The 13511-nt window shown below is 52.5% G+C and overlaps 1 protein-coding gene across 10 annotated transcripts in view; it reads right to left on the bottom strand.

The window, feature by feature from the left end:
• The window catches only part of LOC130709379 (uncharacterized), a 133352-nt gene that overhangs the window by 58830 nt on the left and 61011 nt on the right, over positions 1-13511 (bottom strand). Inside the window, exon 8 of one of the 10 annotated variants that reach the window (XR_009009917.1) lies at positions 10873-11906. The exons of the other annotated variants lie outside the window; for them this stretch is intronic. The gene's annotated coding sequence lies outside the window, so the exon portion shown is untranslated. Of the gene's footprint in view, positions 1-10872; positions 11907-13511 lie in introns of those variants that run through there. 10 annotated transcript variants of the gene reach the window in all.

Genomic DNA, 13511 nt, shown 5'->3' with positions numbered 1-13511 from the left:
GTCCTGCCACGTGGGACACGCTGGCTCCGGGAGCGCCTGTTCCTGCAGTGCCCTGCCGCCCAGCGGGCTGCGGGGAAGGGACTGGGATGGACTCGAAGCCCCCGACCCTCCTTCCCCAGGACTTCCCCCGGGCGCTCCTGCAGCCTGGAAGCCACAGGCCTGCGTCTGAGTCCCTGAACCACCGCAGGCCTCGGTTTCCATCTATTAAATGGGGAAACACCACTCATGCAACCACCGGGAGTGGGCGAGCAGCGGTCCTCCCTCCCGGCCACAGCGGCGCTCTCCTGGCCTCACTGCGCCCGGCGGGCTGGCCTCGCCGCTTTCCCCAAGGAGCACGTCGGGGGTCGCTCTGGCCTTTCGCCGGGGTCTGGGCAGCCAGCCTACCCAAGACCCCGCAGAAACCAAGTGAGGACGACGCATCGTGTGGACGGTCTGTAACTCCAGACTGCATCTCCGCCCCTCCAGTGAAGGTTCCTATCGCGGTGAGGAGGGACCTCGAAGAGGATGCACAGCGAGAGGAGGGGCCACAAAGAGCACGGGCTGAAGCCGGAGATGAGATGGTCAGGCCCAGAGCTGCCAGCCCTGCCCCGGGACAGAGACTGCCCCTCTCAGACCAGGCCACCATTTCCACGCTTCACACTGGAGGACGGCAACACGGGCAGAGTCCCTACGGGCCAGGGCACGGATGCCCGGAAGGTCCCAGGACAGGGTCCCCCACGGCGCAGCAGTCCTAACAGGTCAAACAACTCTGGAAACACCCTTTGTGTCCTAAGCCTCATCTTTGCAACAGCAGCCCTACTGAGATATAATTCACACAGAATGGGCCCCCGCTTCAAGTATACAGTTCAGTGGGTTTTAATACATTCAGAGCTGGGCAACCATCACCTCTATCTAGTTCCAGAACATCCCATCACCCCATTAGCAGACGCGCCCCAATCCCCTCCTCAGCCCCTGACAACACTAATCCACTCTCTGTTTCTGTGGATTTGCCCGTTCTGGACGTTTGTAAATAGAATTACGCTATGTGACCTTTTGCCCAGAATCTTATTTTTTAAGGCAAAGGAAAAAAACAATCTTCTATCCTTCTTAATAATATCCTCCAACTTACCAAGGACGGAGCAGTAAATATCCATTGAACTCATATTGCTTAGACAAGGCCGGGGGCAGGAGATGGAGCACACGCGGTCCAGCACAGGACAGCCCTGCAGACCAGTGGTTCCCGACACGGGGGAACCGACCCGCAGCACCAGCGCCACTGCTGACCCAGAAACCCTGGGGAAGAACCACTGATGAGAACAATCGGCCCCAAGGACTCCTGGCAAACGGCAGAAAACAGTGAGGACGGCTGGGTTTGGAAAACAGTCTGGCAGCTCCTCAAAGGTTAAACAGTTAGCAAATGACCCAGCAATTCCTCTCCTGGGTGTCTGCCCAAGAGAAATGAGAATATTTGTCCACACAAAACCCTGAACATTGGGCTTCCCTGGTGGCAGAGTAGTTAAGAATCCGCCTGCCAAGGCAGGCGACACAGGTTCGAGCCCTGGTCCGGGAAGATCCCACATGCTGCGGAGCAACGAAGCCCGTGCACCACAACTGCAGAGCCCGCGTGCTGCAACTACTGAAGCCCGCAGGCCTAGAGCCTGTGCTCCGCAACAAGAGAAGCCACCACAATGAGAAGGCCGCGCACTGCAACAAAGACTAGACCCCACTCACCACAACTAGAGAAAGCCCGCACGTAGCAACGAAGACCCAACGCAGCCAAAAAAAAAAACCACACCAAAAGCCCGAAAATTAATGTTCACAGAGGCGTGATTCACAACCGCCAAAAGGTGGAAACCACCCAAATGTCCATCAACAGATGAACGAATAAACAAATGTGTCCCTCCACACACTGAAATATTATCCATCCATGAAAAAGAGTGAAGCACTGACACTCGCTACAACGTGGATGGACCCTGAGAACATGATGCTCAGTGAGGGAAGCCAGACGGACAAGGACACGCAGGGTGTGATTCCACAGATGGGAAACGTCCAGAACAGGCCAGTGCACAGAGACAGAGAGTGGGTTCCTGGTTGTCAGGGGCTGGGGAGGGGGATGGGAGGGATGCTAATGGGGATGGGGTTTCCTCTCAGGGTGATGGAATGTTCTAAAATTGGTAGTAGTGACGACTGCACTCAATGAATACACTACAAAGCAGGGAACGGCACGCTTTAGGTGGATGAGGTGAAGAGTATGGGAATTACACCTCAAAACAGCTATCAACAACAACAACAACAACAACAGGGACTTCCCTGGCGGTCCAGTGGTTAGGACTCTGTGCTTTCACTGCCGAGGGCCCAGGTTCAATCCCTGGTTGGGGAACTAAGATCCCACGAGCTGCACGGCGCGGCGAAAACAGACAAACAAAAAACAACAACAAAATCTACAGGAGGTAATGCGAGGTATTGTTAAAAGCACCTCCACCTCAGCAGGAAAATACTGAGCATCTAAGACACTCACATGGCCGACAGACTCTGTTCCTGGTCCACAACATCCAGTGAGTCCAGACAGACAGTCCTGGCAGCCCTGAATTCCCTGGGCTCCTGTACCCACTGAAAGCAGAGAAGATGCCACGCTGTCCTGCAGGGTCTGCTCAGAGACAAACGCACACAGCACAGTGTACAAGGCGCTGAGGTAGTCACAGCATGAGGAGGAGGGTCTAGAACTTTCCACCAACGCTCTCCCGCGTCACACTCCTCCTGAAGGGAGCCGGCCCCCGTGCACTGAGGAGCCTCAGCAGCCCTGCGGGGGCCTACGTGCTGAGGAGCCACGGGAGGGGCCTCCTGGAAGCCAGGCATCCCGCCCGGTCCGGCCTTCGGATGGGGCAGCCCCGGCTGAAGCCCCTACTGCAGCCTCCTGAGGGACCCTCGGCCGGAATCCCCTGGTCCGCCTGCTCTTAATCCCTGCCCTCAGAAACCATGGGAGGTCATCAGTGTGCATCGTCTCAAGCTGCTAAATTCATGTCTGCGTTTAGGCCAATACACTACCCTGCAAGCACGGCCCGTAAGAACAAGTCTTAGAGCCACAGGAGGACGTGACAGTACCCAGGAGAGTCTCATTCCAGTCACCACTGTGGAGTTACAAAACAGCGTGCGCGCTCTGAAAGGACCCCGTGAGCACGCGCGTGTGCCTGAGCGTGCGCCGCGTGGCAGGCCCGTGCCGGCTCGGGCTGCGCTCCCTCCCTCGGCGCCCCCAGGAGGCTGGACGCGCCCCAGAGATGCTCCTCCTGCAGGGGCGGCAGGGGCCCTCACGGCACGCGGGCCGCAGCCCTGGCTGAGCCACCGCGTCTCAGGCCGCGTCACGCCGACCTGGGCAGACAGGGGCCTGGAACGTGGTCTCATCTGTGATGAGATGAACTCAAGCTTTCCCAAGCTTTACAACCAGAACGAAAGGAAGGGAACAGTTTACGGCGTGCCTCCTACGATCTGAAGATGCTGCTTTAGGGACTGGCCAGCTTCCAGCGACCGTCCTGAGTCGTATGATTTAAGATGCCCTGATCACCATCGATGATTCAGAAGCTCTCACAGCTTCTCGGCTGTGGCCTCTTCTTCTGTTTCACAGGCCTTCAGAACAGAGCGACGCCAGAAGCCGACGCAGAAAGGTCCGACTGAGAACAGCCCTGAGGAAGCCCGCGCTTAGGAGCACCCACACCTCCTCCCCCGGGGGAACCCTGGAACTCCGGGGTCTGAGGCCAGCCCCGGGCTCGCTTCACGGGACGCCCGGCCTCCCCGTCCCAGCCACAGCCCCGGCCCGCTGCTGGCTGCTTGCTGAGTCAGTGACTAACCCAGGTTCTTCTCACTAACGGCGTCAGAGCCTCCGCAGGAAGCCGCGCACAGGCTTAGCGGAATGCTGCTCACCACAGAGCCGGCGGCCTCACTCCGGGATCCTGGGAAAACAACCGCAATAAGCACAACCGTTCCCGCCTGAAAAAGCACCCTGTGCGGAAGCCGGAAGCTGTCATCAGGCCTGAGCCGCCACCAAGCCCGTCCCATCCGCCCGCTCCCCTCCCCTGCCCAGCTCAGGTGAGAGCGGGGGTCGCCCACGGGGAGGGGGAGTCTGGCTGTCCCACTCGGCAGGCCCCTGCCTCCTCGATCGTGAGGACAGCTGTGGGAACAGGAACTCCACCCAGACGCCCGCAGGTCTGGCTCTGCCCCCGGTCGTCCCCGCAGGCCCTGCACCCGGCGTGAGGAGCCTGGACAGGAGGCCTCCTGGGTGCTCGCTGCCAGGGCACGGCGCACCCCTGAGCACTCAGGCTGGTTCATGGTGACAGGGGCACGACATGTGGAGACATCGTCCCTGGAGGACCCAGAGAGAGGCAGGGGGCAGAGACTAGGGAGGAGACAAGACGTGGACTCCGTCCTCCTCTTCCCACTTGCAGCAGGAAGACGCCGGGACCCAGGGGGCCTCCGAGGCAGGGGCATCACAGCGGGACAAGCATCAGAATCCCTGGTCAGAGTGGAGTTCTGGGGCCCACCCGCAAACTTTCAGAGTCAGCAGGTCTGGGTCCCAGGAACCCGCATTCCTAACCAGTTCCAGCTGGTGGGGAAGCTGCTGGCCCAGGGGCCCCCGGCCTGAAGCAAGCAGGGACCACACTCTCTATCACCGTCTGCTGAGGGCACGAGTGCCCAGGAGGTGCCGAGGGGGAGCACCCTGGGCCTCTGCCCGCGGTCCCCGCTCCCCAGCAGGCTGCAGGGGGCACGGCCTGCGGGCTGGGGGTCGCTACCTTCTTCCCCGAGGCTCTGCACACCTCCGGGGCCCTGGGGTGGGGGCCAAGGCAAGTGGGACAGAGCGGCCAGGGTGGGATGCACGCACTGTTTCCCGAAGTGGAGAAGCACAGCGGGAAGAGTCAAAGTCAGGGAAGATGGAACAAGGCGGGAGGTCTGCCGGCTGTCTCTCTGCCTCTCCCAGTGGCAGGGCTGTGAGAGCAGAGATCTGGCTGGAAGAGTGGAAAATCCACAGAAGGCTCTCCGTCTGGGAGGAAAGCCAGGCGGGTGAGCAGAGGGCCCCGAGGCCCAGCGAAGGCGCTCAGCCTCACCTCTCAGCCTGCGGCCCCACTGGGGAGCACCCACTCACCAGGGGGAGGGCGCAGGGGGTGAAGGGGGAGGGGGAGGGTCAGCGCCTGCGGTGGGCCTGAGTATTCAAGAAGCGAACAGGTTTTCACTTGAAAATGAGTGCATCTCACACAGGGGCGGGGGTGGCAGAGAGACTGGCTGTGGAGCATCACACGGGTCTCGTCCACAGTCCGCCCCGGACGTCCACAGGCCCCCAGCAAGGGGGTGCTGCCTGGCCCCAGGACCGTACCGGAGGACAAGTCAGGCCAAGGAGGGGAACCGCCTGGTAAAGCGATGCAAAGGAGAGAGTCAGGAAGGAGGCTCTCCTCTCACTGCCGACCTGGTCCTCTCCCTGCAGGGCCAGGCGACAAACCAGGCTGGTCTCGGGACCGAGCCACGTCGCAAAACCCTGCCCGCGAGACCGTCACTGCAAGGAACCGTCAACATGGGAAAACAGGAAGGGGCTGCTGGGAACCCATGAGGCCAAAGTCCAGCTGGAGGAGGAAGAGAGAAGAGGGAGCGGGCCCGTGGCTCCCGGGCCACGGACACGGTGCAGGACACGGTGGGCCCGTGGCCCTGACCTGGGCGGGTGGGACCTGCTGTGCACACAGGGGCCCCGATGACCAGGGTCCAAGGAAGGAGCCTCCACGAGGGAGAGGGGTCTAGAGCCTCACTGTGCCCACAGTGGCCCCTGGCCACCTGGACGAGGGGCAATGGTGTGCGCTGGCCCACTCCAGTGACATGTGCTGTGAGCACAAGACGCACGCGGATTTCTAAGACAGAGCGTGCGCGCGCACACACACAAGTAAAAGTGCCCTTCAGTAACTCTTTAAATGGCACGTTGAAAACGTAGCGTTTCAGCCGTACTCGCTTACATACAATGCTATGAAAACCTACCTCGCCTCCTCCTTTTGACTCGTCACGTGGCTCCCAGGAGGGCACGCGCGTGGCTCGTGTGCCACCTCACCTACCGCCACACTTGCGGGGGCGTTTCCAGACCTGACCCTGAGCCTGAGCTCCACGCCTGGGTCCGCAGCTCACGGAAGCCAGTCTGTGCAGAGCCAGGACCGGCCGGGACGTCCTGCTGTCCGGGCAGCCGTCCTTCTGCAGGACGGGCATGGGTGTGTCCACAGGAGGACGGGGCGCGACGGGGGCTCCAGGGGTGACAAGACCATTTCAGTTGCTTCAACCCAAACTAGCCCACCCGTAAGAGCCCAGGCCGCCCAGCCACCCAAGGAGCTGCTGCAAGTGCTGAGCGCCTGACGCCGGGGGTCCGCGTGGAGGGGCCGTCGTGGAGTGACCCCGGTGGGACGGGGGAACGCGACGACCAAAAGTTCACCACCAGAACTTTTGTCGCCCTCACCAAAGAAAATGCTTTACTGCCACAGAGCAGTCCGGCCTGAGGCCGAGGCCGAGGCCGAGAAGGGAAGGGAGGGAAAGCCCAGGGACGGAGGAGGCCCTTCCGAGGTGGCACAGCTGGAGAAGGACTCGCCTGGCGCTCCCCGAGCGACAAGCGGCAGCACGGCCTCCACCCCGCGGTCTCAAAGGCCAAGGCGAGCCGCACCCCCAGCCTTCCAGCTGTCTCCCACTCCAGCAAGGGGTCCTGTTAGCACCGTATCAGTGCAACTGGCGTCACCCCACCCCAGGACCAAGCCAAACGAACGCCTCTCCAGGGGCCTCGAGACCCCACGACCTGGGCCACACGCACGGGAGCATCACTCAGCCACACAAAGGGGTGAAGCCCTGCCACGCACAACAACGTGGATGGACCCTGAGAACACGTCGCTCAGTGAGAGAAGCCAGACACAGAAGGACACACAGTGTGTGATTCCATTGATGGGAAACGTCCAGAACAGGCAGATCCACAGACACAGAGAGGGGGTTCCTAGTGTCAGGGGCTGGGGCAGTGCACTGCGGGCCCTTTGCGCTGATAGAATGTTCTGGAATTAGACAGAGGTGATGGCTGCACAGCTCTGTGAATATAGTAAAGGACATTAAATTGTACACTTCATATGGCTGAGTTCTCTGGTGTGTGAATGCGATCTCGACAAAGCTGTTATTTAAAAAGACACAAAACCCACAAGACCCAGCGCGGCTCCTCCTCCCCTTGTCCCGCCCCTTCACCTGGTGTCTGTCCCAGACCAGGTGTGGGCCCAGCGTGTCCTGCGGCCCCAGCACCTGCTCCCCGGTGGGAGCCTCACTCAGCGCGCAGGGTGAGCACAGAGCAGACGCCAGGGAGCCACCTGCACACCAGGGGAAACGTGAGTCACCACCACCACGCGATGTGCAAATCCTTCCCGAGAGCTCCCCGCCCCGAGCCCCACGACTCCCGCCGTCCCCGTGGGCACCACCCCGTGGCGGTCCCCCGCCCCCCAGCACACAGCCTGCAAAACCCCTTCCCCACCCGGGAAAAGACGCGTCAGGTTTTCAAAGGACCAGCGTTCTCAGAGGTAACCTCTCTCACACACCGGCTGCCTGTGCACCTGGTGTGAGTCTGACGTGCTTTCCGGGCATCGGCCGCGCACCCCATGACTAACTGAGGGGATTCAAACGGAAGCCCCTCAGAGATGAGGAGGCATCGTCATCCAAGGTCAATACTCAGTGAAGCACACAGCCTCCGACCTCCCAACTGCAGCTCACGGGAACCTGTGACTCGGCAGCCCTGCCAGGCGCCGGACAGGAAGAGGGCCCGGTCCCACACGGGGGCGCCGAGGAATAGAGCCCCGGGCTAGGCACCGCGACAGCGGCCGTGGGTGGGGAGAGAGAATCCGGGAAGGAAGAGAAAGGCGGGCGGTGAGGGAGGCACTACAGAGCCACGCATGAGCTGCGGAGGACCGCGGACAGACACGCGGCACGTCCTCTGTGAACAGCCTCGGCAGGAGACCCGGCTGGTGGGAACGGCAGGGACAGCTTGAAGGGACAGAGAAGATGCCAAAGAGGCCCCCGGGCAGCACCCTGAGTGGGAGGAAGGAAACAGGACTGTCATCCCACAGCCAGGGAGACAAGGCGCACGCACTGGGGAAGAGCGCCAGGACCACGAGACGAGGACACGGCAGAAAGAAAGAGGGAGGAGAGGGGTTTCCTGGGAGACGTGCGCCGGGCCCGGGACCCAGGGATGCGCAGACACAGCCAGTCGCACCCTACAGGTCCCCGAATTCAAAAGGGACACCAAACACTCTGTATCTTGATTGTACCAATGCCAATGAAATCATTACATCGGTGCGTAGCTTTGTAAGATGCCACCATCGGGAGAAACTGAGTAAAGAGAACGTGGGATGTGTCCGACTTATTTCTGACGGCTGTGCAAGAATCTATGATCATCTCAAAATAAAAAGTTTAATTTAATTAAGGAAAAAAGGACGCAGCTCCTAGAGGTAGACTGGGGGCGGGTCCCCTGCAGCTCTGCCGCCTCCTGCCTAGTGAATATCCAAAGGGCAGGCTGCCTCTGGCTCCTCCCACCAGGAACAGAGCATACAGGCGGCATTTGGATGTTAGGGACCAAAGTACAAAAGCTAACAGCCACGTACGTACGGAATACCAGGCTTTTCCGGTGGCGGCATTTGGATGTTAGGGACCAAAGTACAAAAGCTAACAGCCACGTACGTACGGAATACCAGGCTTTTCCGGTGATCCCTTCCTCTTTAAAGAGGCTACTTCACCCACAGAAAGTCGTCAACGGGTTAACCTGCCTTCCACCTGAGCTCAGATTAGGCAGGACTCACACCAGCAGAGGTCAGATCAGAAAATATTTTCTGAGTCACAGGGAGGGATGGCTCACTCGGCCGCCCACTCCAGCTACTACTACTCACAGTCGAGTGAAGGGCGTGACTGCTCAGCGGGCATTCATCAGAGACTTGTGGGCTCTCAGGAGTAAGCCAGAAGCAGGAGGGGACAGTCACGCTGGGGCCTCTCCACGCCCACAGCCTCAGTGAGTCACGGAGGGGAAGGACCACTGCACGCCCTCGTTGGCTCCTGCCCTGCCATCAGGCAGCCGAAGACACCACCTGCTTCCTCCTGAGCTGAGACCCGGTTTTCCCACCAAAAGAAGGGCCATCCTGCTTTAGAAATGCCACCGTGAGCTATAAGTGGATATCTGGGAACTCTCAGTCACGGAAGGAACAAAACTCGCCCTGCACCCTGCCCTCCTATTTGTCAATTGCGCAAAAGCCCATTTTGGAGGCTGGACATTTCCCCGTATAGGCGGTTGTGGCTGTTTGCACTTCCTCCTGCGGGTGTCCCCTCCTCAGAGAAGCCACCCACACCTCCCCCAGGGAAAATCTGGCAGCCCCACCCTCTGGGACCTCAACTGATCCCATATATGGGGCACTACACCTCAGCTGAACTTCTGTGTTTATAGATCACTTAACCTTCTTAGTTCATAAGTTTCTTGAGAATAAGAATACTGTCACTCTCAGAATGGGAGAAAATATTTGCAAACCAATCAACGGACAAAGGATTAATCTCCAAAATAGATAAACAGGGCTTCCCTGGTGGCGCAGTGGTTGAGAATCTGCCTGCTAATGCAGGGGACACGGGTTCGAGCCCTGGTCTGGGAAGATCCCACATGCCGCAGAGCGGCTGGGCCCGTGAGCCACAATTACTGAGCCTGCGCGTCTGGAGCCTGTGCTCTGCAACAAGAGAGGCCGTGACAGTGAGAGGCCCGCGCACTGTGATGAAGAGTGGCCCCCGCTTGCCACAACTAGAGAAAGCCCTAGCACAGAAACGAAGACCCAACATAGCAATCAATCAATCAATCAATTAATCAATAAAAAAATAAATCTAAAAAAAAAAAAAAAAATCAAAATAGATAAACAGCTCAAGCAGCTCAATTATTAAAGAAACAAACAACCCAATCCAAAAATGGGCAGAAGACTTAAATAGACATTTCTCCAAAGAAGACATACAGATGGCCAAGAAGCACGTGAAAAGCTGCTCAACATCACTAATTATTAGAGAAATGCAAATCAAAACTACAATGAGGTATCACCTCACACCAGTTAGAATGGGCATCATCAGAAAATCTACAAACAACAAATGCTGGAGAGGGTGTGGAGAAAAGGGAACCCTCTTGAACTGTTGGTGGGAATGTAAACTGATACAGCCACTATGGAGAACAGTATGGAGGTTCCTTAAAAAACTAAAAATAGAATTACCATATGATCCAGCAATCCCACTACTGGGCATATACCCAGAGAAAACCACAATTCAAAAAGACACATGCACCCCAATGTTCACTGCAGCACTATTTACAATAGTCAGGTCATGGAAGCAACCTAAATGCCCATCAACAGACGAATGGATAAAGAAGTTGTGGTACATATATACAATGCAATATTACTCAGCCATAAAAAGGAATGAAATTGGGTCATTTGTTGAGACGTGGATGGATCTAGAGACTGTCATACAGAGTGAAGTAAGTCAGAAAGAGAAAAACCAATATCGTATATTAATGCGTATATGTGGAACCTAGAAAAATGGTACAGATGAACCTGTTTGCAGGGCAGAAATTGAGACACAGATGTAGAGAACAAACATATGGACACCAAGGCGGGAAAGCCGCGGGGGGTTGGTGGTGGTGGTGTGATTAATTGGGTGATTGGGAATGACATGTATACACTGATGTGTATAAAATTGATGACTAATAAGAACCTGATGTATAAAAAAATTTAAAAAAGGAATTTTAAAAGTATGATCAAATTGAAGTAATTTACACTACTTTGTGGGAGGTATAATAATTTGTTTTATTAATGTTAATTTCAATTAACAAATTGCTATATCAATGGTATAATAAATTGTTTATTGACTTCCATTTTATTAATGGAACAATTGAATTCCAAAATATTTTCAAACCGTTTTATTTTTTTAGCTTATTTATCATTTCATTTTTAATGGAGTAGGTTGTTAATATTTTTATTAAGATATAATTTATATGCAGTAAAAGTCACTTTTTTTACTATACAGTTTTTCAAGATTTGACAAATGCATACAATTATATAACTACCACTACAATCAGAATATAGAACAGTTCCATTACCCCAAAAAGTTCTCCCATGTCCCTTTATAGTCAATCTCTTCCCTCAGCCCCAACCTCTGACAACCACAAATCTGTTTCTTGCCCCTGAAGTTTTGCTTTTTCAGAATGCCATATAAATGGAATCATACAGTATATAGCCTTTGGACTTGGCAGAATGCATTTGGGATTCAACCATACTGTTGTGTGTATCAATAGTTCATTCCTTTTTATTAATGAGTATTATTCTGAATCACAGACTGAAGGGCATTTTGGTTGTTTGGTTGTTTTCAGTTCTTAACAACTGCAAGATTACAAACAAAGCCACTATAAGCATTCACATATTTGAGTCAGGATTCATCGGAGAGATTCAACTTCCAGATTCTAGGATTAATGCCAACAATTTCACAGGTGCTCTTTCCACACAATAAATCAATCCAGCACCTGATCTCAACCTTCCTTGGATACAGGATCTTCCAGGTCTCCAGGAGAGACTTCTTTTACTTCTTGCACAAAACTTCTTAAGATTCATATTAGAGAAAGTCTGGATATCTTTTGTTTTCTCAGTACTTAAGAAATATGAGCAAGTCTGTAATATTTACTCATTGCCTTAGCTACATTTTTTAAAGAAACTTCTTCCTTAGTTGAGGATTTTCAAAGCTTGAGCTTGCCGTTTTTCCTTCGTACATTTGCTATAGTGTGGAATACGCTCTTGACGTTTAAATGTATGGTCCCAGACAGAGACATTCGTTCTTACTTTGGTTCAGTATATTTTCAATTTCCAGGTAAGATGAAAATTTTACTGTTTCTGAAAATCACATAAATGACAGCTAAGGAGGAGAAAATGTCTACAAAGAATGTTCATGGATAAACTGAGAGATTTTGAAGTCATAGAATAGACTTAGCCTTAGTGTGAGAAAATCCCAGTTACTAACCCACGTATATCAAGTTCCGGATAGTCACCTCCATAATCCTCATTTCTTTCAGAAAGCATTTACCACGAGTTTCCATTTGGAAAGCAAATTCTCTAGTTCTTTCAACGTATTTAAAATGTCCCCCTTTCAGCAGCATACTTATTGCATCAAAGGAGGTAAGGCATGGTTTTAGTTTTGATGCTAGTTTTATTTTATTGGAGGGTAATGACTACCTATCCTCTATGTATTTGGGAGTGGGGGCTGTGAGGAAGCAGTGGAAAATAGTGAGACCTGTTAATTTTTCCATGAGATCATTTTTCCCTTGACATGCAATTTGATGCTTAACAATTTTTCTGAAAGTCAAAAGGAATACTATGTTCTCTAATTTTCACAGTGCTATAAATAGTCCCTGACAAAGCATAATTGTATAAAAGAGATGACACTTTTTTTATACATCTTTATTGGAGTATAATTGCTTTACAGTGTTGTGTTAGTTTCTGCTGTACAACAAAGTGAATCAGCTATATGCATACATATATCCCCATATACCCTTCCTCTTGACAAAGCGTTTTAATACTTTTAGGTTTATACTATTATTATTACTAGAGAAAGACAAAACAGCTGTTTTGTATGAATTCCTCGGGGTCTGCTCTAGTAAACAGATAATGAATTGTGGGGATGAAATGTACAGCATGGGGAATATAGTCAACAATATTGTAATAACCTTGTATGGTGACAGATGGTAACTAAATTTATCATGGTGAGCATTTTGTAATGTAAAGAAATATGTTGTGCACCTGGACCTAACATAATGTTGAGGTCGATTATCCTTCAATTAAAAAAAAGAGAATGAATTGCAAGTAACTTCACTTTCTTATATATAAATATGAGCTCACAAATGCTTATAATTTCTTAATTTTTAAATTAGTTTATTATCCTCAGTGATTTTTTATTTCTAATCAATTGTCATATTTTTACTATCTGTTAGGCAAAAGTGAAACTGGAACTGTTACCACTAATTCTGAGAAAATTAACTAGAGTCTAAAGTCGTAAGTTATATGTAAAAAAGCTCTCTGTAAATGATACTTGATAAATGTAAAGTTTTATTTTTTGTAGTTTGGTAATATTCATAAATTAATCAGCATTGAGAAGATTTGATAATATCTGTAGGACTCCATGGGGAAATGTGACTAGAACATTTTTATGTTTTATATAAATGAATATCCATGCATTAAAGGTGATTTTTTAAATTAGAAAATAGATTTCTTTTTTTCCTATGGATAATTTAAAACATATACAAAACTCCGTATACTTATTACCCAGCTTCAGCAATTATCAACTCAGGACCATTCTTGTTTTATCCATATTCACATCCATTTTGCCCACTCTAAGCTATTTAGAAGGAAATCCTTTTACTTCTGAAGATTTTAGTATGTATCTTTAAAAGCATTCTTTTTAAAAAATAATCACAAACCATTATCATATATAAAATTAAATAA

Source organism: Balaenoptera acutorostrata, chromosome 1, assembly GCF_949987535.1.
Source record: "Balaenoptera acutorostrata chromosome 1, mBalAcu1.1, whole genome shotgun sequence".
NCBI classification, from domain to species: Eukaryota; Metazoa; Chordata; class Mammalia; order Artiodactyla; family Balaenopteridae; genus Balaenoptera; species Balaenoptera acutorostrata.
The sequence above is the reverse complement of the archived record's forward strand: the minus strand, read 5'-3'. Positions and strand labels throughout refer to the sequence as shown.